This window comes from Trachurus japonicus, unplaced genomic scaffold (assembly GCF_045865225.1).
Source record: "Trachurus japonicus isolate A0001 unplaced genomic scaffold, Traja_1.0 AP030144.1".
Taxonomy (NCBI): Eukaryota; Metazoa; Chordata; class Actinopteri; order Carangiformes; family Carangidae; genus Trachurus; species Trachurus japonicus.
The window spans coordinates 31,294-58,767 of NW_028220277.1; the positions used below are offsets into that span (position 1 = coordinate 31,294).

The 27,474-nt window shown below is 42.1% G+C and overlaps 1 long non-coding RNA gene across 1 annotated transcript; it reads right to left on the reverse strand.

Annotated features, from left to right (window-relative positions):
• Window positions 1-2,069: 2,069 nt before the first annotated feature.
• LOC146960659 (uncharacterized) lies at window positions 2,070-5,354 on the reverse strand. The gene is made up of 3 exons (XR_015035399.1): window positions 5,261-5,354; window positions 4,415-4,530; window positions 2,070-2,175 (listed from the first exon to the last, which is right to left on the reverse strand). It is a non-coding gene; the product is annotated as an uncharacterized LOC146960659 (long non-coding RNA).
• Window positions 5,355-27,474: the final 22,120 nt, after the last annotated feature.

The following is a 27,474-nucleotide window of genomic DNA, read 5'->3' on the forward strand; positions in this document are numbered from 1 at the left end:
GCTGGATAGGAGGTTTTTTAGGTGCTGAAGCTACAAGCAAATCTCATAAACTAAGAACTTTTTAAATGTGAAAACAGCGGAGACTTATTCAAGATTTGCGTTTGGGCAACACTGAAATATAACAGGCGACACGTCGGAATTCATTTATTCACGGCCACATTTAGTGAAATTATTAACTTTACCGATTATCCATCTGTCCTGCTGCGAGCGAACAACTTCTATCAGTGGTGACTGAGTGTATATAAAAGTAAAATATAGACTATAGTCTAATATTTAATGAGCTCCTGATGCTCAGCTCAACGGGTGAGGAGAACAACTCTCGGCGGAGACACACAGAGAGGGACCAGGTTATGAGCGAAGCATAAGTTACCATGGTGATCTAGCCTCGTTAAAAGACAGCCACCTTCGCAGTACAGGAGAGGCTGGCTTTACACTCAACATACCTCGCTAACCCACTAAACTGGCTTCGCAGTACAGGCCTCAGGTATTTTTGAAACCGTGAACATATGTTCCCGGTTGTATGTCCTGTCCACACGCAACCGCGCTTTTGGAAACCTGAAACCGTGTTTTTTTGAAACCAGAGTCCAGGGTGGGGTTTTGGGCCGGGGTTGGTTTCACCGGGTGCGTGTGGACACTGCAACCGTGATTGTTTTTCTCGTTTACGTCATAGCTGCACACGTGCTGATGTAAACACTGCCAGCCCCAGAGGTTGTTTGCAGCGGTTTGCAGAAGTTGACGTGAGCTTGCAAAAATGGAGGTGACAAAGTGGATTTTTATCACTTTTTTTTTTACATCATCTAAATGCTATTTGTATAGTTTCTCGATGAGAAAAATATAAGGAAACGGTCGTCAGGGCGATCCTCTTGTCAGCTCCAAACTCACCCTCAATCACAGACCACAGCTGGTTTTCCACACAGCATCATTTACAGTAACAAGTGACGCTACAGATCAGCGGGGGCCGCTGCCGGTGTGTTTTTAAAATTACAGAACTACTACAGTAGCCCCATGAGGGTCAGTGTTAGAAGTCTCCCTATCTTAACATCCTAACAGAGGCCTAAAAAGTGATCTCACTTCAAAATATTTTCTTCATCATGCAGCAGCTCAGAAAGTGCATTATTGTTATTGTAAATACTTTAGTTTGGATGCAGAGAAGTGTTGTCCTGTAGGTTAACAATCACTTATAGAGGGGTCCATACGGAGGGCCCCAGTAAGAACATGAACTGAAACTTGGTGTGTGTGTGTGGAAGAGAAAAGTTGGAAAACCCTTTTGAAGGAAGAGTATCTATCAGGGCCCCATTAAGACATGACCTGAACCTTGTGTGTGTGAAACCAGTTAGCTAAATGGAGATCAAATAGAAACTAGTGTGTCAAGTTATCAGTGCACTTTATAAAGAACTCAATCACATTCATTCTTTCCATTACCTTTGGAGCATCATATTCAGCAGCAGCATCATCATCTTCACCATAAACCTTGGAGGACAGATCAACAGGAGGCACAGCCATCTCTTCTTCTGCTGCTGGAGCCTGCTTGGGTGTCACCTGGTGTTTAGACATAAAAGAAGAAGACAGTCAGCACTGCGGGAATCATGAGTCTGGAAATACTTACAGGTCACAAATGTATTATGATCCAGGGCCCCACAAGGGTCAGTGTTAGAAGTCTCCCTATCTTAACACCACAACAGAGGCCTAAAAAGTGATCTCACTTCAAAATATTTTCTTCATCATGCAGCAGCTCAGAAAGTGCATTATTGTTGTTGTAAATACTTTAGTTTGGATGCAGAGAAGTGTTGTCCTGTAGGTTAACAATCACTTATAGAAGGGTCCATACGGAGGGCCCCAGTAAGGACATGAACTGAAACTTGGTGTGTGTGTGTGTGTGGAAGAGAAAAGTTGGAAAACCCTTTTGAAGGAAGAGTATCTATCAGGGCCCCATTAAGACATGACCTGAACCTTGTGTGTGTGAAACCAGTTAGCTAAATGGAGATCAAATAGAAACTAGTGTGTCAAGTTATCAGTGCACTTTATAAAGAACTCAATCACATTCATTCTTTCCATTACCTTTGGAGCATCACATTCAGCAGCAGCATCATCATCTTCACCATAAACCTTGGAGGACAGATCAACAGGAGGCACAGCCATCTCTTCTTCTGCTGCTGGAGCCTGCTTGGGTGTCACCTGGTGTTTAGACATAAAAGAAGAAGACAGTCAGCTTGTGTAACTACTTCTATGCATTAATTTAAAATGTTACTGTTGAATATGCAAAACAGTTTCACATTTTCTTTACAGTCTTCTATTGGCCCAGCACTTACCTTAATAGTACTTGAATGTGCTGGACACTTTACATACAGCAGAAATAAAATAAATAACTTTACATTTGTATATTTGATTATACCAGTGTGTACCTGAAACTTCTCTTATGGAAATCAGGCTCATTTATACACACCTACTATATACCTAAACACATTGGGTCTCATTCATGAAACGTGAGCAGCACGGATTTGTGTGTAAACCCTGAGCAGCGCAAATTTACGTGGATTTCCGCATTCATCAATCTTTTAGTAGTGCTGATTTTTTCGTAGCTACTCACAAAATCTACACCTGCTCCAGACTGTGTGTAGCGCTTGTGTAAATGTAGGAATGCAAATAAATACTGCTTATCACTGTTAAAAGTTAACAATTTTAATCTGTATTACTCTCTCTCATGTTCAAAATACGCCGACGGCTTTGAAACACGTAATTTGAACATGACAAACAATTAGAAATATTTGGAGAGAGAGACGTTTTAGGGATCGGACACGCACAAACAAGGCTCCATCTAATGATGATGATAATCTGATATAAAACCGGAAAAAACTTTTTTGTATTGCTACAGTACAGGCTCGGTGGGCGCACACTTCACCCTGCGCAGCAGCGCAGTCAGCACCGGTTTGGAAGGAGCTGTGACAGACGGCTGGTGCTTCTGTAACAATATAACCTGCCTATATAACTTCATGTGTTGATACAACCATGCTCCTCTACAGCTGAGGCTGTGAAGAGCCTCCTCCTCCCGTCGCTGCTGTAGCTCTGGAGTTGTGTGTATTTTTTTTTATTTTTATGTTTCATATCGAACTATTCTGGCTTTACTTCTTAAACGGTTCTTTAATCAACCAAGGATAGGCCTACTTAATTCACTAAATCTGTTACTTCCCTCCACGCCTTTGACCTGTCCCAGTCACACCACTACTAACAGAAGAGAATTTAATATTTTTTCTGGACTCCACTTCACCCAAAATGACTTCGATCCGTGATCTCTCTTTTTTCTCTCTCTCCCTCTTTCCTCGTTTGCGTCATGGCTGCAGGTGAGCAGGTTGCACCTACCTCCTAATATGGTGGTCAGGATCTCCTTATATGGCTATTCATGTATGGAGATCTATGCTAATTGCTGATCACCGGGGGCGTGTTGTTAGTTTATGATGGGTTGGCATTCATGAAGTTACACACGTGTTTACGATCAAAACTGAGTTTCCCGCACCGTTCATGAATCCAGAGTAGAGTTTTAGTAGAGTGAGCTTTTATGTGCAAATCTACACACAGATTTACTCACGTTTCATGAATGAGACCCATTGGATTTAAACAAGACAGACGAATGAAGCCACTGATTTCTATAAGATACCTTCTGAATGAAGAATGTTAAAGGGATAGTTCAACATTTTGGCAAATTGGCCCATTGCCATAATTGCTATAGTCATAGCAGTAGGTTCGTTACCTTTAATTGTAGGTGTAAGCTATTTTTAGTACAGCGGAGCGCAGCAGCTGGCTGCTCAGAGCTACGCTATGGAGGCTAACGGAATTTCTTGGTTTCCCTCATTAAACTCATCAAATTCAACATCCCAAAACTCCACAGCACTTTTGTAGACAAGTTGTGAGCTGCAAAACCACCACGCTATGAGATAATGACGGAACGATATGAAACGGAGCCGTTTTCGAGGTAAATTCATACAAAACCGCTGATGCGCGTTGCGTTCAGGGACAGTTTATCAGCAAGCAGTCTCCGTATTTACCCTGTATTTACCTCGAAAACGGCTCCGTTTCGTATCGTTCCGTCATTATCTCATAGCGTGGTGGTTGTGCAGGTCACAACTTGTCTACAAAAGCGCTGTGGAGTTTTGGGATGTTGAATTTGATGAGTTTAATGAGGGAAACCAAGAAATTCCCTTAGCCTCCATAGCGTAGCTCTGAGCAGCCAGCTGCGGCGCTCCGCCGTACTGAAAATAGCTTACACCTACAATTAAAGGTAATGAACCTACTGCTATGACTATAGCGATTATGGCAATGGGCCAATTTGCCAAAATGTTGAACTATCCCTTTAATAATGAATAGTATCTAAAAATGTGCTGCTGTAATTTGCAGCTACTGAAAGCACTAGAGATCATACCTTTGATATTATTGATAAATCTCACTGCAAACCATGGCTTGTCTCCAGCTGACAGAATATATGAGATTACATCTTCAACAGGCTTTATCCAGGCCTTCCTTTTGGATGTCATTGCTCTGTGAAAATATTTTTATAACATTAAACAGCTGTGCAGCATGAGAAAACAGACTGCTCATTCATTCATTCTGTAATTTAAAAAATATCATAATCAGCTGAACTGTAGCTTAGCAAGTTATTATTTATTTTCTCAATTATGAGAATATGGCATGTGCTACGAATATAGCTGTTTTGGATTCATGCTTCAATTATTGTGACTCACACAGATCATTAATCCCCGACTAATAACATCGGTTAGCTTAACTATTTCTCAACACGACTGCATTTGAGGGGGTGGCCCGGACCCCACAAAGCTTAACTGATCTAGCCATGCCTACCGCAACTCTCTCCCTGACCAGGCCTGAGCCCCGGGCCACAGTGAGCGTACCTGGCCCAGAGCGATAGGCCTGAGACCCAGAGCATAATTAGCTTAGCCTGGGCCTAAGACCACAGGTAACGTTAGCTTTACTGACCGGGCCCGTGCCTACCGCGAGGCATATAACGTAACCGAACAATTACGTTTGTTTTACAATGATTATGTGACATTTTTGACTACTATAACATGACGTTGCGTGTGCTCGTATACCCCCATAAAGCCTGCGTTCAACACTGTTAGCACTTAGCTGTAAGTCACCCGGATGTTCGCCTTTAGCAAAACAGTTTCTACCGTACTTCGTATCGTAGCTTCCATAAAATAAGTACGAGACGAGCATTTCCGTTGAAAGCGGCAACAACACATTTATCAAATACCTTATCAGAGTTGAAACTCCTCACTTCAGAGCTCCGCCGTCTCATGAATATTCGCCAGGTTAATTAGCCATGTGTTCCACCCATGGGTTCCACCGGATTGCGTCATCGGACGGATGATACTTCCGCTTAAAGAGCCAGGTGATGAAAAAAAAAAAAAAAAAAGAGCCCGGTGATGCGAGGCTACTTCCCAGGCCCGTAGCCAGCCTTGTGGAGGGGGGGGTTCTTCCCCCCCCCCCCCCCCAAAAAAAAGTAAATAAATAATAATAATAAAGGCACACACTTCTTTTTTTCCCCATTATAACTTCACTTTGACATCACGTGTTTCTCTTCCTCCACTATCCTTTACTGTTGCTCTCATTTACAACAAAAGTTTCACCATGTAATTCATTTTTTCTATATATATATATAAAAAAGGCTTAGCTTTTTCATAACAATAATCATAATAATGTTTAATGTAGTTAAATGTATCTCTCTCTCTCTCTCTCTCTCTCTCTCATACTCACACACACACACACACACACACACACATAGGTACCTGCAAACTGGAAATGATGATAAAGTAAACCCCTGTAGGGGGGGTCTGGGGGGATCCTCCCCCCAGAAAGTTTTTATGATTTTAAGAGGTAAATGAAGCATTCTGGTGTACTCTGAGAAGAATATAATGGGAAGACAACATTCGCTTCAGATAAAAAAAAAAAAAAACACATTTGGTAGGCTACTGACTGAGGTTTCTATCTTTGTAATGGCAAGAATGGCTGGACTGTATGACACTGGTCTAGTGGGGAGCTGTAGCTGGTGAGAAAAAACAAAACTTTTTTTTCTTTCAATCTTTTGACCTGGACCAGCCTTTCAAGGCCCCGTTTCCTCTGCTTCTGCCCTGTTCTCATCTGTATGATGGCTGTAGCTACTGTCAGATATTAATAAATGAAAGGAGGCTCCCATTCCCATTTGGAGGTTGCAGGTATAACACACGCACACATGCACATGCACACACAGTAACGCACGCACGCACACACACACGCACGCACACACCTGTTGCTGTCTCCCTCTCCTCTGCTCTCTGGACTGGGCTGCCTGGCTGTTCTTTTGGGCTACCAAGTGTGCATGGGCCTTTTGGACTTAGATTTGAGTTCTCACGGACCGGACGCGTCAGTTCAGTCCGAAAATATGTAGAAATTAATTCGGTCAGGTCGCGCTCCTACTCGGCTTCTCTCTCTCTCTCTCTTTTCTTTTGGCCGGGTCCGGACCAACTTAATTCAGGGTCCGGGTTTCAACACCCGCGGGTCAGACCGGGTTCGGCTTTTAACTTTCAGGCCCGTTCAGGTTGATGCCAGGTGCAGGACTTCAGAGCAGCATGTCAGTGCTGCTGACGCGACGCACCGCACCGCAGGTTGCAGAGCGTCAACTCGCGCGGCGCCCTACTGCGCTGTGATTGGCTAGAACTCACAGGCTTTGGGCTGTTTGCTTCAGCAGCAGTCCAGTCAACACGGGGACACGCATCCCACACCAATCAGAGAGTTATTAGAGAGCCTAATACACGACAAGCACCGCATTTGCGGCAGCGGTGGGGTGGTGGCGGTGGGGGTGTGTGTGGGGGGGGGTTCGAACGAACCCTCCGATCCCCCTTGGCTACGGCCAGCTTCCGCTAAAAGCGCTAGCTCTCCAAAGTTAATGGTTAGCAGCTAATTAGCCTAAGATAACAGAAACGATCTTTTATATTGTTATCTGGGGAACAATGCTTTCTACCTATAGCTATTTCAGCATCAAATGGCACAGTTTGTATTAATACTAATGTTGTAAGTTTGTTTCTTGTAGTCCCACAAAACTTTTTATAGACAAAAAATCTTAATTAAAAATAAAATAAAACTGAAAATAAACATACCTTAATAATTTGTGATTCAGTTGTTACAGCATCGGTCTTTTTTTTTTATTTTAAATTTTTATTTTATATATTTAAACAAATGCATTTACAAATTAGTCAGGCAAATATTATATCTGCCCAAAATTAAACAAGAGCAGACATCATGTTTCAGAGATAATTATTAAGAATAACATTAAATAAACAAAAATTAAGATAAGTGAGTAAAAATCAAAACAAACACATATCAAATATAGAAGGGAAGAGAAAATGTAAATAAAAACATACATTAAATCATCAAGGATTAAAACAATTGTTACGCTACATTAGTCAGATCATTTCATTTTTTACTTTTCATTTTACAGCATCGGTATGTGTTATCATTACAGTATTAGCTCTCAAACAAATCCCGTAAAATCCCGCGAGACTATGACGCTTAATGGTCTTGAACATTAGCTAATATTGGCTAATATCACACACACTTCCGGAGTGGGGCCCAGCAAAATGACACACACTTCCGGAAGTGTGTGTGTGGCTGCAGTTGCATCCCCCAACCTCCAGGGGCCAAGTGAGCACACACACTTCACACACACGTTTCCACTTTTTGTCACCTTGTGGGCCAAGTGAGAAAAAAGCATGAGGAGCATCAGGGAAGGCTCCTGAGCCACGTTAAAGCACTAAACGGTGTGGGGCCCAGCAAAATGGCCCCACGAGAATTCATGGCCCCATACTGTTGGTGGGCTACAGGTGGTATGGCCCCACCAAGTAATAAATGCGAGAGCACACACACACACCACACACACACACACACACACACACACACACTTTTCCTACAGTTGTCTGACTGTTTTGTATGTACCTCTCTATCTTCCTGTTGTAGTTAATGGACTCGTTGCTGTTAATTTTGTTCTTTAGCTATTTAAACTGAAAATACACATTTCCCCATTTTGGTCATGTTGAACACATTGTTTTACACGTATCCTAAACTACTGAGGCTCTTCTCAACCATTTCACACCATTAAACCCGCTGTTTACATGTTCTACTCCTCAGCTAATGCTAATGATCTATATTCTTCAACAATGTTCTTCTGCTGTCAGTTTACAATGTATTTCAGTAGGCATTAACTTTTTTCCAAATTCAGGAATTTTTCAAACTCTTCTTTGACAATTCAAGTAATTTCCAGCCATTTCATACAAAGTCTCACATCTTCTACTTTTAAATATATTCTCAGCCATTGCTTCGGCTATGTTAGTGCTGGTTCATCAGTTGTCCTTCCTGTTAGGTTAGCTGCAGATTTCAACTATTTAACCATTACATTTAAACATGCAGAATTTCAATGTTTTCTTCTCCCTTTAGCATTTCTACTGCTTTTTACCTTTAAAAAGGCATTCATCTCACACTACAAGTTATATGTTTCAGCTTTTTCCCTCCTAGGGATGAATAAAGTATTCCTCTACTCTCTACTCTACTCTACTCTAGCATTAGTCTTTTCAACATTGCTTTAGCAGTTTCGTCAACTAATTTAGCATTGATTCAACAATTTCTTCAGCTCATTCAGCATTGCTTCAGCAACAGCGTTCAGCTGCTTTCAGCATTCACACGCATTTTCTGCAGGAAATGCTATCTTTTTCTAGTTAGTGTGAATGCTGGAAGCATTCACACTATTGTTATTCAAATCTTTATACTTATTAGTGTGAATGCTGGAAGCATTCACACTATTGTTATTCAAATCTTTATACTTATTATTCTTACTTCTTCCGCTCTTTTTCTGCATCTAACTAGTCCTTCATACTTTGTGCTATTTCAACAATTCATATATCAAAACGTGCAGCTTTTTCAGGACAATATTGCTATTATTTTTCTCTTTCATACTATTTATACTTTTTAAAATATTTAACTTTTTCTGCAATTTTTCTCTCATAGGAAATGAATTGAAACAGTCTTCAAACTCTTCAAATCTTCTGCTTCATTCAGCCTCTAATAGCTTCAGCATACTTTCAGCTACAGACTTCATTCAACTTTTAAACTGTTCACAAACCTTTCAACTATTCAGCTATATCTCAGCTTATTGATATCTTCAACAGTTTCAGATATATGTATAGTTTTAAAATCATTAAAATTTCTGACAAAATTCAGATTTAACATGAAAGTCAATGGGACGGAATGTTCGGACGTTGGCAGTTGGTAGAGTGACAGAGGGTCTAAAAATCCTCTCACATTTTTCTCTCTATCCTGTCAGCACGGCCACAGATTACACTCTACACACATAATTTCGGGCATGCTTGTAGACAAGCTCATCCTTGATCTCTTCATGTGCTCAAAAAACCAGAGAGACGAACACAATTTAAACTGGGAGCCTCCGAGTGCAGCCATTTCCCTCTCTCCTCTCATTGACTCCCATTCAAAAGTAGGCGCTGATTTTCTAAACGTCCCAAAGTTTCCAACCTGCGACACAATCAACAATTTTTACTCTAGAAACACCAGAGTGACACGGACGCGTTCAGCAAGGTCTTATGGTTCGGAAAATGTAAACCTTTTGCTCGTACTAAGTACAGATTTGTCGTACATTAGATCTGTTTGAGGGTGTCACAGAGCAGTTAAAGCCTATGGTTAAAGCTGCCACCATACCTTAAAGCCACCAGCCAACAGTTACATGGTAACCTCAACATGGCAACCTCACCATGGCAACCTCACCATGGTAACCTCACCATGGCAACGTCACCATGGTAACCTCACCATGGCAACGTCACCATGGCAACGCACACATTCTCTCTGTCTGACTGTCTGTCGGTCATATACACACACACACAAATGGACACACACTAACTACCACACACACACACACACACACACATCCAACACACACATACACACACACAAATGGACACACACACACACACACACACAAATGGACACACACTCACCATACACACACATCCAACACACACACACACACACACACACACACACACACACACACACAAATGGACACACACTCACCATGCTTACACATCCAACACACACACACAAATGGACAAACACTAACTACTACGCACACACACACACACACACACACACACACACACACACCATACACACACACACACGCACACACACAAATGGACACACACTCACCATACACACACATCCAACACACACACACACACACACACACAAATGAACACACACTAACTACCACACACACACAAACACACACACACACACACACACCCAACAAACATACAACCACTTACCAAACACATACACAATTTACACAATTACACACAAACAGACACACATGCACACACAACAAACACACACACAAATGGACACACACTAACCATACACAAACAGACACACACGTCCAACACACACACATTTCATACAGTTGTCAGGTCAGAACTTTTTGTATATCTTCCTCACTCACTCACACACACACACACACACACACACACACACACACACACACACACACACACACACACTTTTCCTACAGTTGTCTGACTGTTTTGTGTACCTCTCTATCTTCCTGTTGTAGTTAATGGACTCGTTGCTGTTAATTTTGTTCTTTAGCTATTTAAACTGAAAATACACATTTCCCCATTTTGTTCATGTTGAACACATTGCTTTACACGTATCCTAAACTACTGAGGCTCTTCTCAACCATTTCACACCATTAAACCTGCTGTTTACATGTTCTACTCCTCAGCTAATGCTCGATCTATATTCTTCAACAATGTTCTTCTGCTGTCAGTTTACAATGTATTTCAGTAGGCATTAACTTTTTTCCTAATTCAGGAATTTTTCAAACTCTTCTTTGACAATTCAAGTAATTTCCAGCCATTTCATACAAAGTCTCACATCTTCTACTTTTAAATATATTCTCAGCCATTGCTTCAGCTATGTTAGTGCTGGTTCATCAGTTGTCCTTCCTGTCAGGTTAGCTGCAGATTTCAACTATTTAACCATTACATTTAAACATGCAGAATTTCAATGTTTTCTTCTCCCTTTAGCATTTCTACTGCTTTTTACCTTTAAAAAGGCATTCATCTCACACTACAAGTTATATGTTTCAGCTTTTTCCCTCCTAGGGATGAATAAAGTATTCCTCTACTCTCTACTCTACTCTACTCTACTCTAGCATTAGTCTTTTCAACATTGCTTTAGCAGTTTCGTCAACTAATTTAGCATTGATTAGACAATTTCTTCAGCTCATTCAGCATTGCTTCAGCAACAGCGTTCAGCTGCTTTCAGCATTCACACGCATTTTCTGCAGGAAATGCTATCTTTTTCTAGTTATTATTCTTACTTCTTTCACCCTTTTTCAGCAGTTTTCTGCTCCTTCATACTTTGTGCTATTTCAACAATTCATATATCAAAACGTGCAGCTTTTTCAGGACAATATTGCTATTATTTTTCTCTTTCATACTATTTATACTTTTTAAAATATTTAACTTTTTGTGCAATTTTTCTCTCATAGGAAATACATTGAAACAGTCTTCAAACTCTTCAAATCTTCTGCTTCATTCAGCCTCTAATAGCTTCAGCATACTTTCAGCTACAGACTTCATTCAACTTTTAAACTGTTCACAAACCTTTCAACTATTCAGCTATATCTCAGCTTATTGATATCTTCAACAGTTTCAGATATATGTATAGTTTTAAAATCATTAAAATTTCTGACAAAATTCAGATTTAACATGAAAGTCAATGGGACGGAATGTTCGGACGTTGGCAGTTGGCAGAGTGACAGAGGTCTAAAAATCCTCTCACATTTTTCTCTCTATCCTGTCAGCACGGCCACAGATTACACTCTACACACATAATTTCGGGCATGCTTGTAGACAAGCTCATCCTTGATCTCTTCATGTGCTCAAAAAACCAGAGAGACGAACACAATTTGAACTGGGAGCCTCCGAGTGCGGCCACTTCCCTCCCTTCCTCTCATTGACTCCCATTCAAAAGTAGGCGCTGATTTTCTAAACGTCCCAAAGTTTCCAACCTGCGACACAATCAACAATTTTTACTCTAGAAACACCAAAGTGACACGGACGCGTTCAGCAAGGTCTTATGGTTCGGAAAATGTAAACCTTTTGCTCGTACTAAGTACAGATTTGTCGTACATTAGATCTGTTTGAGGGTGTCACAGAGCAGTTAAAGCCTATGGTTAAAGCTGCCACCATGCCTTAAAGCCACCAGCCAACAGTTACATGGTAACCTCAACATGGCAACCTCACCATGGTAACCTCACCATGGCAACGTCACCATGGCAACGCACACACATTCTCTCTGTCTGACTGTCTGTCGGTCATACACACACACACACACACACAAATGGACACACACTAACTACCACACACACACACACATCCAACACACACACACACACACACACACACACACAAATGGACACACACACACACACACACAAATGGACACACACACACACACACACACACACACACACACAAATGGACACACACTCACCATACACACACATCCAACACACACACAAATGGACACACACTAACTACTACTACACACACACACACACACACACACACACACACCATACACACACACGCACACACACAAATGGACACACACACACAAATGGACACACACTCACCATGCATACACATCCAACACACACACACAAATGGACACACACTAACTACTACTACTACACACACACACACACACACACACACACACACACACACACACCATACACACACACGCACACACACAAATGGACACACACACACAAATGGACACACACTCACCATACACACACATCCAACACACACACACACACACACACAAATGGACACACACTAACTACCACACACACACAAACACACACACACACACACACACACACACACACACACACACACACACAACAAACATACAACCACTTACCAAACACATACACAATTTACACAATTACACACAAACAGACAAACATGCACACACAACAAACACACACACAAATGGACACACACTAACCATACACAAACAGACACACACGTCCAACACACACACATTTCATACAGTTGTCAGGTCAGAACTTTATGTATATCTTCCACACACACACACACACACACACACACACACACACACACACACACACACACACACACACACACACACACACACACACACACACACACACACACACACACACCACACACACACACACACACACACTTTTCCTACAGTTGTCTGACTGTTTTGTGTACCTCTCTATCTTCCTGTTGTAGTTAATGGACTCGTTGCTGTTAATTTTGTTCTTTAGCTATTTAAACTGAAAATACACATTTCCCCATTTTGGTCATGTTGAACACATTGTTTTACACGTATCCTAAACTACTGAGGCTCTTCTCAACCATTTCACACCATTAAACCCGCTGTTTACATGTTCTACTTCTCAGCTAATGCTAATGATCTATATTCTTCAACAATGTTCTTCTGCTGTCAGTTTACAATGTATTTCAGTAGGCATTAACTTTTTTCCAAATTCAGGAATTTTTCAAACTCTTCTTTGACAATTCAAGTAATTTCCAGCCATTTCATACAAAGTCTCACATCTTCTACTTTTAAATATATTCTCAGCCATTGCTTCGGCTATGTTAGTGCTGGTTCATCAGTTGTCCTTCCTGTTAGGTTAGCTGCAGATTTCAACTATTTAACCATTACATTTAAACATGCAGAATTTCAATGTTTTCTTCTCCCTTTAGCATTTCTACTGCTTTTTACCTTTAAAAAGGCATTCATCTCACACTACAAGTTATATGTTTCAGCTTTTTCCCTCCTAGGGATGAATAAAGTATTCCTCTACTCTCTACTCTACTCTACTCTAGCATTAGTCTTTTCAACATTGCTTTAGCAGTTTCGTCAACTAATTTAGCATTGATTCAACAATTTCTTCAGCTCATTCAGCATTGCTTCAGCAACAGCGTTCAGCTGCTTTCAGCATTCACACGCATTTTCTGCAGGAAATGCTATCTTTTTCTAGTTATTAGGGTGAATGCTGAAAGCATTCACACTATTGTTATTCAAATCTTTATTATTATTATTATTATTATTAGTGTGAATGCTGGAAGCATTCACACTATTGTTATTCAAATCTTTATACTTATTATTATTATTATTATTATTATTATTATTCTTACTTCTTCTTCCCTTTTTCTGTGTTTAACTACTTCTTCATACTTTGTGCTATTTCAACAATTCATATATCAAAACGTGCAGCTTTTTCAGGACATTTATGCTATTATTTTTCTCTTTCATACTATTTATACTTTTTAAAATATTTAACTTTTTCTGCAATTTGTCTCTCATAGGAAATGAATTGAAACAGTCTTCAAACTCTTCAAATCTTCTGCTTCATTCAGCCTCTAATAGCTTCAGCATACTTTCAGCTACAGACTTCATTCAACTTTTAAACTGTTCACAAACCTTTCAACTATTCAGCTATATCTCAGCTTATTGATATCTTCAACAGTTTCAGATATATGTATAGTTTTAAAATCATTAAAATTTCTGACAAAATTCAGATTTAACATGAAAGTCAATGGGACGGAATGTTCGGACGTTGGCAGTTGGTAGAGTGACAGAGGGTCTAAAAATCCTCTCACATTTTTCTCTCTATCCTGCCAGTACGGCCACAGATTACACTCTACACACATAATTTCGGCAACGGTTGTAGACAAGCTCATCCTTGATCTCTTCATGTGCTCAAAAAACCAGAGAGACTTACAGAATTTAAACTGGGAGCCTCCGAGTGCAGCCAGTTCCCTCTCTTCTTCTCATTGACTCCCATTCAAAAGTAGGCGCTGATTTTCTAAACGTCCCAAAGTTTCCAACCTGCGACACAATCAACAATTTTTACTCTAGAAACACCAAAGTGACACGGACGCGTTCAGCAGGGTCTTATGGTTCGGAAAATGTAAACCTTTTGCTCGTACTAAGTACAGATTTGTCGTACATTAGATCTGTTTGAGGGTGTCACAGAGCAGTTAAAGCCTATGGTTAAAGCTGCCACCATGCCTTAAAGCCACCAGCCAACAGTTACATGGTAACCTCAACATGGCAACCTCACCATGGTAACCTCACCATGGCAACCTCACCATGGTAACCTCACCATGGCAACGTCACCATGGCAACGCACACATTCTCTCTGTCTGACTGTCTGTCGGTCATACACACACACACACACACACACAAATGGACACACACTAACTACCACACACACACACACACACACACACACACACAAATGGACACACACTCACCATGCATACACATCCAACACACACACACAAATGGACACACACTAACTACTACACACACACACCATACACACCATCCAACACACACGCACACAAATGGACACACACTCACCATACACACACATCCAACACACACACACACACACACACAAATGGACACACACTAACTACCACACACACACACACAAACACACACACACACACACACACTCACCATACACACACATCCAACACACACACACAAATGGACACACACTAACTACCACACACACACACACACACACACACACACGCACGCACACACCCAACAAACATACAACCACTTACCAAACACATACACAATTTACACAATTACACACAAACAGACACACATGCACACACAACAAACACACACACAAATGGACACACACTAACCATACACAAACAGACACACACGTCCAACACACACACATTTCATACAGTTGTCAGGTCAGAACTTTTTGTATATCTTCCTCACTCACACACACACACACACACACACACACACACACTTTTGTATATCTTCCTCACTCTCTCTCTCACACACACACACACACACACACACACACACACACACACACACACACACACTTTTCCTACAGTTGTCTGACTGTTTTGTATGTACCTCTCTATCTTCCTGTTGTAGTTAATGGACTCGTTGCTGTTAATTTTGTTCTTTAGCTATTTAAACTGAAAATACACATTTCCCCATTTTGGTCATGTTGAACACATTGTTTTACACGTATCCTAAACTACTGAGGCTCTTCTCAACCATTTCACACCATTAAACCCGCTGTTTACATGTTCTACTCCTCAGCTAATGCTCCATCTATATTCTTCAACAATGTTCTTCTGCTGTCAGTTTACAATGTATTTCAGTAGGCATTAACTTTTTTCCTAATTCAGGAATTTTTCAAACTCTTCTTTGACAATTCAAGTAATTTCCAGCCATTTCATACAAAGTCTCACATCTTCTACTTTTAAATATATTCTCAGCCATTGCTTCAGCTATGTTAGTGCTGGTTCATCAGTTGTCCTTCCTGTCAGGTTAGCTACAGATTTCAACTATTTAACCATTACATTTAAACATGCAGAATTTCAATGTTTTCTTCTCCCTTTAGCATTTCTACTGCTTTTTACCTTTAAAAAGGCATTCATCTCACACTACAAGTTATATGTTTCAGCTTTTTCCCTCCTATGGATGAATAAAGTATTCATCTACTCTCTACTCTACTCTAGCATTAGTCTTTTCAACATTGCTTTAGCAGTTTCGTCAACTAATTTAGCATTGATTCAACAATTTCTTCAGCTCATTCAGCATTGCTTCAGCAACAGCGTTCAGCTGCTTTCAGCATTCACACGCATTTTCTGCAGGAAATGCTATCTTTTTCTAGTTATTATTCTTACTTCTTCTTCCCTTTTTCGGTCTTCAACTACTTCTTCATACTTCATAACATTCATACAATTCATATATCAAAACGTGCGTCTTCTTCAGGAGATTATAGGTTGTATTCAACTTTTTCATATCATTCATACTTTTCAAAATATTCAAACTTTATTGAAAATTTTTTCCCATAGGAATACATTGAAATGGTCTTCAAACTCATCAAATCTTCTCCTTCTTTGAACTTCAACTGCTTCAACATACTTTCACCTACAGACTTCATTCAACTTTTAAAACGTTCACAAAACTTTCAAGTATTCACGGTATATTCAACTTTTTCATATCTTCTACCGTTATTGATCAGTACACTTCAACTGTTCATGATCATTTTTTGACAAAATTCAAATTTAACATGCAAGTCAATGGCACGGAATGTTCAGAGCTAGAGTGGTGATGACATCAGCTAGAGTGACAGAGGTTCAAAAAATCCTCTGACACTTTGCTCTCTATCCTGTCGGCACGGCCACAAATTTCACTCTAGACACATAATTTTCCCCCACTTTGGTAGACAAACTTGTGCTGTGTCTGACAGTGTGCTCGAAAACGCAGAGAGACTAACAGAATTTAAACTGGGAGCCTCTAAGTGCAGCCAGTTCCCTCTCTTCCTCTCATTGACTCCCATTGAAAAGTAGGAGCAGATTTTCTGAGAAAAGCAGAAATGACCTCCTTATCTTTCCTGCGACTGTGAGAAAAGTTTTTGTCCTACAAACATTTAATGCACATTGGCTCGCTCAGGAAGGTCTCCTTGTCCCGATAGTCATGACCACATTCTGATAAGATGTACGGTTCTCTTTTGAGAGGCTGTTTTTCGGAGCTGCACCGAGCTCAAATCTCACTGCTCTGCTCTGTGTGGTGCAGGCAGAGACAGAGAGACACACACACACACACACACACAGACAGACACACACACACAGAGAGACACTGGCTTACAGCTCATAATCAGCCTCTAAATGAGTTCATATCTTTGAGGGGAATTTTTAAACATCTCTAATAATTTATTTCTCTTACATTTCAGTTTATTCTTGTAATGGAGATTTCAGGATTTGGAGCTTCTTCATGTCCTGACTTTCCTCTTTAACCCTTTACTTTGAAGGACTTGAACTTTTTCTCATTAATTCCAACAATTCAGACCATTTCTCAACCATTTAAGGACTTTCACATTTTTCATTTATAAATGTATATCTTCACACTCTTTTTTACATGTATCTTAAACAATTCTGGCATTTGCATCCATTCCACATCATTCAGTCTCTTTCTTTCTTTCTTTCTACTCCCTTTCCCATTCTTTTTTACTTCATTCCTTGTTTCCTTGTTTCTACCCCATTTCTATATATACCCCAGTTCTCATAATGGATATTTCAGGATTTGGAGCTTCTTCATGTCCCGACTTTAGACTTTTCCACCTTCAATCCTTACATTTTACTTTGAAGGACTTGGACTTTTTCCTCATTAATTCCAACAATTCAGGCCATTTCTCCACCATGTAAGGAGTTTCATTTTTTTCATTTATAAATTTATATTTTCATACTATTTTTTACACTTAAACAATTCTGGGATTTGCATCCATTCCCTATCATTCAGTCTCTTGCTTACAAGTTATACACTTCAGGTATTGCTTCATTTTTATACATATTTGTTCAACAAATACTTTCAAGCTGTTAATATATTTATTCATTTGAGTAGACCTATTTTTTCCACACCAATCTTCAAAAATTCAAGCAATTTTCCAACATCCTTCTTATAAGTTCTTCTTTTTAATTTTTTTCTCACCTATTTCAGATTTCAACCATTCAACTGTTAAACTATAAAGATGCAGGATTTCTACATTTTCCTCAAACTTTTTATTAACATGTTTAACTTTTACCCTTCAGATATGTTGTAGTTATTTTTAGTTATTCTGCCCTTTAACGGATTGTAACTACTTCTATATTATTCTACTTTTACACTTCAGATATTGTTTCATCTATATTAGTAATGGTTCAAAAAAAAATTTCTAACTGTTTTAAATAACAACAAATGCATCCATTCCATATCATTCAGCCTCCTGCTTACAAGTTATACTCTTCAGGTATTGCTTCATCTTTATTTATATTTGTTCAACAAATGCTTTCAAGCTGTTAATATATTTATTCATTTGAGTAGACTGAAATGTTAATTTTTTCACACCAATCTTCAAAGATTCAAGCAATTTTCCAAACATTTCTTACAAATTCAACGTCCATCTTATAAGTTTTACTTTTTAATCTTTTCTCACGTATTTCAGATTTCAACCCTTCTACTCTTACATGCTCGACTTTTAGCCTTCAGATATGATGTAGTTATTCTAACTTATCCTTCCCTTTAAAGGATTGTAACAACTTCTATGTTATTTTACTTTTATTCCTCAGATATTCTTTCATATATTAGTAATGGTTCAACAATGTTTTCAAGCCACCAGTTTTAAACTTCTTTGAGTAGACTCAAGCTTTTCAATTCATTCATACTATTCTTCATTAATTCAAGTAATTACCACCCATTTCATAAATCCTCCATCTTTCATCTTCTACTTTTACTATTCAGATATTGTTTAATCTACATTAGTAATGGTTCAAAAATGTTTTCAAACTGTCAGTGTTAAGTAAATCTGAGTAGACTTCAGACTTTCAATTTCTTCATACTGATCTTCAACAATTCAAGTAATTTCAAACCATTTCATACTCTTCATATATTGTTTAATCTCTTCAAGATTTCTTCAGCAGTTTCTTAATTTAATTTTATTTAATTTCCTTTATTTGTTTAAGAGGGACAGTGTACATCAATGAACATTTTAAAAAAATAAAATGTAAATGCACCCAATTATAGCCAAAAGGCTAATTTCCGTTGGCAGTCCCCCTGCCTGATGGAGCATGGCAATAAAACATAAAACAAAGGTATATAAAAAGTTACTTAACTTAATTCAGCATAGTTTCAACAATTTATTCAGCTCATTCAGCTTCCAGCTTCCAGCATTCACCCGTATTTCCTTCAGGAAATGCATTTTCTAGTTAGGGCCCGAGCCTGTGTCAACGACCCAGGGAGGTCCCTATTGTTATTCGACATGCACATTAGTCAACGTGCCAGCCGACGAGTAACAACAAGTAAGCAAGCAAGTAACCAAGTACTGCATAGACCTGGCAGCAAAAACCCCAGATATTGTAATGTTTATTAGGGCCCGAGCCTGTGTCAACGACCCAGGGAGGTCCCTATTGTTATTCGACATGCACATTAGTCAACGTGCCAGCCGACGAGTAACAACAAGTAACCAACCAAGTAATCAAGTACTCAAGTGACCTGGCAGGAAAAAACGCTACCTTGAAATGCAAATGTTTATTCTTATTATTAGGGCCCGAGCCTGTGTCAACGACCCAGGGAGGTCCCTATTGTTATTCGACATGCACATTAGTCGACGTGCCAGCCGACGAGTAACAACAAGTAAGCAAGCAAGTAATCAAGTACTCCACTGACCTGGCGCAAAATTCCCCGAAATGCAAATGTTTATTATTATTATTATTAGGGCCCGAGCGGCGACTGCAAGTCGCCCAGCGAAAGCCCTATTGTAATTGCTATGTTTATTATTATTAGGCCCGAGCGGCGAGTAGCACTCGCCCGAGGGGCTATTGAAATCGCGCTGTTTATTATTATTAGGGCCCGAGCCTGTGTCAACGACCCAGGGAGGTCCCTATTGTTATTCGACATCCACATTAGTCAACGTGCCAGCCGACGAGTAACAACAAGTAACCAAGCAAGTAATCAAGTACTCAAGTGACCTGGCAGCAAAATTCCCCGAAATGCAAATGTTTATTATTAGGGCCCGAGCCTGTGTCAACGACCCAGGGAGGTCCCTATTGTTATTCGACATGCACATTAGTCAACGTGCCAGCCGACGAGTAACAACAAGTAAGCAAGCAAGTACTCAAGTACTGCATAGACCTGGCAGCAAAAACCCCAGATATTGTAATGTTTATTATTAGGGCCCGAGCGGCGACTGCAAGTCGCCCAGCGAAAGCCCTATTGTAATTCGTTCATGCCCCAACGTGCACGTGACCCCAATGTGCAAGTGACCCCAAAGTAATCAAGTAGTGAAGTAATCATGTGGTATGGAAGACCCAGGGGGAAAAATGCTATATTGAAATTGTAATGTTTATTATTCTTATTATTATTATTATTCACGCGACTTTTCATGCCCCAATTTCGCCCCTTTCCCAAACTGGAAAAGTTGTCTAACTTTGCATGTCCCTCCGGCCTCATCCGAAATTCGATATTTTTGGGTCGTCGCACATGGTCGACGCAAAATGGCGAAATAGCGCCCCCTACAAACTTTAAATTTGCCCTCGCCTATTGGGTTACTTTGTCGTAGGCAGACGAAATTTGGTACACACATTCATCATCCCCAGACGCACAAAAAAGTCTCTTAACGTCATGGTAAAATCTCAACAGGAAGTCGGCCATTTTGATTTTAATTTTCAATTTTTGCCATTTTTTGGCCATTTTTGGACATTTCCACTACTTACGTTTGATCTAACTCGTCCTAGGGATTTCACTCGATCGGCTTCAAATTTGTTTTCCAGCATCGAAACCCCATGATGACCTTATCTTGTGCTCCGCAGGTGTGTAGGTCATAGGGCGTGGCTGCTATGGCTCAATTCACATTGGCGACTGTTTCGGTGCTCGCCATGTAAATACGAATGGCTCTCACGCCCACATACTTTATCGTAGCTACTTCAAACTTGCTGGACATGACGATGGCTCCGCCCTGAACGTCCCGATATATTAATTTCCTACGTCACTCATAGCGCCCCCCGGTGGTAACAGGAAGTGACCAGTTTTTACATTACGTGTACTGATTCCACATAGTTGACCCCATCAACTTCATTCCACTTCTAAAACATGCAGAACCAGTTGGTGAAGCTACATTATGAACGCTGTGAAGCTACGAGTAATGGCGACCGCGTGGCGTCATGGCAACTGATGATCCCTCGCCAAGAAAATACGTTTGGCTTTTTGATGGCTTTAATGAACACGTATCATCATGAAATTTGATACACAGGTCCAGGGTCACGACCTCAACGTCTCCATATGCTCATAGGCGATCTCACTCATGTTGCCCCCTAGTGGAAACAGGAAGTGCCATTTTTTGCATCAACATTGTCCGATTTCCACGAAACTTCACATGTGTGATGAGGGGCTGACCCTGAACACACCTGCACGCATCCCATTACTGCCCCCTACTGGACGAACCTTTAACTGCTCATAACTCCCTCATGCTTTGTCCGATTTCCACGAAACTTCACATGTGTGATGAGGGGCTGACCCTGAACACACCTGCACGCATCCCATTACTGCCCCCTACTGGACGAACCTTTAACTGCTCATAACTCCCTCATGCTTTGTCCGATTTCCACGAAACTTCACATGTGTGATGAGGGACTGACCCTGAACACACCTGCACGCATCCCATTACTGCCCCCTGGGGGACGAACCTTTAACTGCTCATAACTCCCTCATGCTTTGTCCGATTCACTCCAAACTTCACACGAGTGATGAGGGGCGGCCCCTGAACGCACCAGACCACGTGCGGTGACTGCCCCCTGGTGGATGAACGAAACATTGCATTTTTGGCTTCCTTCCAGGTTTTTTCTCCATTTCTGCTCCGCGCCACGGCCCCGGCGTGCCTCAGGCCCCGCGGTGGCATGGGCGAGCGAGGGCCCGCCATCGCCGCTTGCGGCTTTAATTATTATTATTATTATTATTATTATTATTCCCCGCAAAGAATCGCAAAAACGACCCCTTTGCCATGCACGAAAACTCACCAAACTTTGTAGCCTCGTGGGGCTTCGCGAAAAATTTGATATTTTGGCAGCGTCGCATTTGGGCGGGGCCAGATGGCTAAATAGCGCCCCCTACAATTTTCCCAAAAACCCATAGGGAAAAAAATGACGTTAACGAAAGCGGACCAAAATCGCCACACATGTTCATCAATGCGAGATAAACACAAAATCCTCCTATCGCGAAGCCCGAAACCCAACAGGAAGTCGGCCATTTTGCTTCAAAGTTTGTAAACGCAAAACGAACTCCTCCGAGGGGTTACGCCCGATCGGCTCCAAATTGGGTTCAGAACATCGTCAGACCTAGCTGAGCTTATCTTGTACTCCGCAGGTCTGTAGCTCAAAGCGCTTGGCCTCTGGCGTGCCCCGAAGTTTGGCGACTGTTTCGGTGCTCGCCATGTAAATACGAATGGCTCTCATGCCCACATACTTGATCGTAGACGCTTCAAACTTGGTGCAAAAATCTATGGCGAGACCCTGAACGATCCGACATATTATTTGCCGACGTCGCTCATAGCGCCCCCCGGTGGTAACAGGAAACGTACAAAAATTCGTTAAAAATACGTAGTTGACCAAATCGACTTCGTTACACTTCTAGTACATGCAGACCCGGATGGTGAAGCTACATCATGAACGCTTTGACCCTACGAGCAACGGCGTCCGTGTGCCGCCGCGGCGACTGCCGATTTTTTGTCGTAAAATTACGTTTCCCGATTACGCGCACATACTTCGTCGTAGCCACTTGAAATTCAAAGGACATGACGTTGGCTCCGCCCTGAACGTTTTGATATATCGACTTCCTGCCTGGCTCATAGCGCCCCCCGGTGGTAACAGGAAGTACGCAAAAATTCGTTAAAAATCCATACTTCACCCGATCAACTTCATTCCACTTCTAATACATGCAGAACCAGTTGCTGAAGCTACATTATGAACGCTGTGAAGCTACGACGAACGGCGTCCGTGTGCCGCCGCGGCGACTGACGATTTTTTATCGTACAATTACGTTTGCCTTTTTCGTGGCTTTAACGAAGTCGTGTCCTCACGAAATTTCATACACAGGTCAAGAATGGCGAGCTCTTTCAGCGGATAGAGTCGTTTCCCATGGGCGTGGCTAAATGCCTCAATAGCGCCCCCTTGAAGTTTTTCTGAAATTCTCCATAGACAAATTTCGCTTACTTTGTCGTACACATACGAAACTCGACACACACGTGTATCATACCCAAACATACAAAAAATTGAATTGGAGCCACGCCCTAAACCCAACAGGAAGTCGGCCATTTTGGTTAGCATTTCTTTGACGCAAAACGAACTCCTCCGAGGGAGTTCGCCCGATTGACTTCAAATTGGGCACGGAACATCTCCAGACTGAGCTGATTACGGCTTGTGCTCCGCAGGTGTGTAGGTCAAAGGGCGTGGCTACTAGGGCACGGCCAAGTTCCCGAATTCAGCTAAAAAGGTTTAAATGCTATCACGCCCACAGATTTGATCGCAGCAGCTTCAAACTTGGTGCACATGATGATGGCGTGACCCTGAACGATCCGACATATTATTTTCCTACGTCACTCATAGCGCCCCCCGGTGGTAACAGGAAGTGCGCTAAAATTCATTAAAAATACATAGTTGCCCCCATCAACTTCATTCCACTTCTAAAACATGCCGAACAAGTTGGTGAAGGTATTTCGTGAACGCTATGACGCTACGGCTAATGGCCCCCTTGTGGCGGCGACAGGAATAGCGCTCCATCGTGAACTGCCACCTCCCACGGATTTTGCCCGATTGACTTCATATTCGCTACAGATCATCAGGAGACCGAGCTGGTCAAACACTATTAAAAGCTTTTCTCTACGTGAAACGGCGTGGCTGCTAGGGGGCGACAAAGTTGGCCAACTGCTCGTTTAGTCGCCATGCTATTACGTTTGCCTTCCACGCCCACATACTTGGTCGTAGTCACTTCAAAATTTCAGTACATGATCAGAGGCCCGCCCTCTACGCCTCCATTTGATCGTACGCTAGCTCGCTCAATACGCCCCCTTGTGGACACAGGAAATGTCGAGTTTTGCATCGACATCGTCCGATTGGCTCGAAACTTCACATGTGTGATGAGGTCACGACCCCGAACGCAACGGCCCACATCCCGTTACCGCCCCCTGGTGGACGAACCGTAAACCTGCCGTAACTCCATCGTACGTTGTCCGATTTGCTCGAAACGTCACGTGTTCGACGAGGGAACCGCCCTCGACGCGGCCGCCCACCTCCGGTTGCGCGCGGGGGTTTTCGAAGAGCGGCCCGGGGGTAGCGGGGACGCCGAGTGGCGTGGAGCGAGGGCCCGTCATAGCCGCTTGCGGCTTTAATTAGGCCCGAGCGGCGAGTAGCACTCGCCCGAGGGGCTATTGAAATCGCGCTGTTTATTATTCTTATTTATTATTCTTGCGGTCTTTAAACCCCAATTTGGCCCCTTTCCCCAACTCGAAAATGCGTGAATTTTTGGTGGGACGTCCGGCCTCATCCGAAATTCGATATTTTGTGGTGGTCGCACATGTCCGACGCGAAATGGCGAAATAGCGCCCCCTAGAAAGTTGAAAAAAGCCCATAGGGACTTTCGCTAACTTTGTCCTAGACCGACGAAATTCGGTACACTTATCTACCATACCCAGATATACAAAAAAGCCTCTTAATGTCATGGTGAAATCCCAACAGGAAGTCGGCCATTTTGATTTTGATTTTTCCCGCCTAAAATTAACTCCTCCCAGAGCGTTCGCCCGATCAAGTTCAAATTAGGTACACCACATCTCCAGACCTAGCTGAGCTTATCTTGTGCTCCGTGAGTCCGTACGTCAAAGGGCGTGGCTGCCAGCGCTCAATTCACTTTGGCGTGCTCGCCATGTACATACGAGTGGCTCTCACGCCCACATACTTCATCCAATCAACTTCAAACTTGCTGGACATGATGATGGCTCCGCCCTGAACGTCCCGATATATTAACTTCCCACGTAACTCATAGCGCCCCCCGGTGGTAACAGGAAGTGTACTAAAATTTGGAAAATGTACATACTTTGCCCCATCAACTTCATTCCACTTCTACAACATGCAGAACCAGTTGGTGAAGCTACATTATGAAGACTGTGAAGCTACGAGTAATGGCGTCCGTGTGGCGACGCGGTGACCATTCCTCGCCATGACAATACGTTTGCCCTTTGGATGGCTTCATTGAACTCGTATCAACATGAAAATTGGTACACAGGTCCAGGGTCACGACCTCAACGTTTCTATGTGCTCATAGACGATCTCACTCATTCGCCCCCTAGTGGAAACAGGAAGTGCCATATTTTACATCAACATTGTCCGATTTCCACGAAACCTCACATGTGTGATGAGGGACTGACCCTGAACACACCTGCACGCATCCCATTACTGCCCCCTGGTGGACGAACCTTTAACTGCTCATAACTCCTTCATGCTTTGTCCGATTCACTCCAAACTTCACATGAGTGATGAGGGGCCGCCCCTGAACGCACCACACCACATGCGGTGACTGCCCCCTGGTGGATGAACGAAACATTGCATTTTTGGCCTCCTTCCAGGTTTTTTCTCTCTTTCACCTTCGCGCCACCGCCCCCGCACGCCTCAGGCCCCCGCGGTCGCATGGGTCGAGCGAGGGCCGATCATCGCCGCTTGCGGCTTTAATTATTATTATTATTCCTTTTTACCGATTTGAAACGCCATTTCGACCCCTTTCCCATGCACGAAAACTCACCAAATTTTAGACGCACGTGGGACCTGTGGCAACTTAGCGTTGAGTGGTGGTCTCGCATGTGGGCGTGGCCAAATGGCAAAATAGCGCCCCCTACAAACTTTTCAAAAACCCATAGGGAAAAAAATGACGTTAACGAAAGCGGACGAAAGTTGCCACACATATTTATCAATGTGAGATGAACAAAAAATCCTCCTATAGCGAAGCCCGAAACCCAACAGGAAGTCGGCCATTTTGCTTCAAAGTTTGTAAACGCAAAACGAACTCCTCCTAGGGATTACGCCCGATCGGCTCCAAATTGGGTTCAGAACATCGTCAGACCTAGCTGAGCTTATCTTGTGCTCCGCAGGTCTGTAGCTCAAAGCGCTTGGCCTCTGGCGTGCCCCGAAGTTTGGCGACTGTTTCGGTGCTCGCCATGTAAATACGAACGGCTCTCATGCCCTCATACTTGATCGTAGACGCTTCAAACTTGGTGCAAAAATCTATGGAGAGACCCTGAACGATACGACATATTATTTGCGTACGTCGCTCATAGCGCCCCCCGGTGGTAACAGGAAACGTACAAAAATTCGTTAAAAATACGTAGTTGACCAAATCGACTTCGTTACACTTCTAGTACATGCAGACCCGGATGGTGAAGCTACATCATGAACGCTTTGACCCTACGAGCAACGGCGTCCGTGTGCCGCCGCGGCGAAAGTGTATCATCCCAATTTAAATTTCGTTTGCCTTTCACGCGCACATACTTCGTCGTAGCCACTTGAAATTCAAAGGACATGACGATGGCTCCTCCCTGAACGTTTTGATGTATCGACTTCCTGCCTGGCTCATAGCGCCCCCCGGTGGTAACAGGAAGTACGCAAAAATTCATTAAAAATCCATACTTCACCCGATCAACTTCATTCCACTTCTAATACATGCAGAACCAGTTGCTGAAGCTACATTATGAACGCTGTGAAGATACGACGAACGGCGTCCGTGTGCCGCCGCGGCGACTGACGA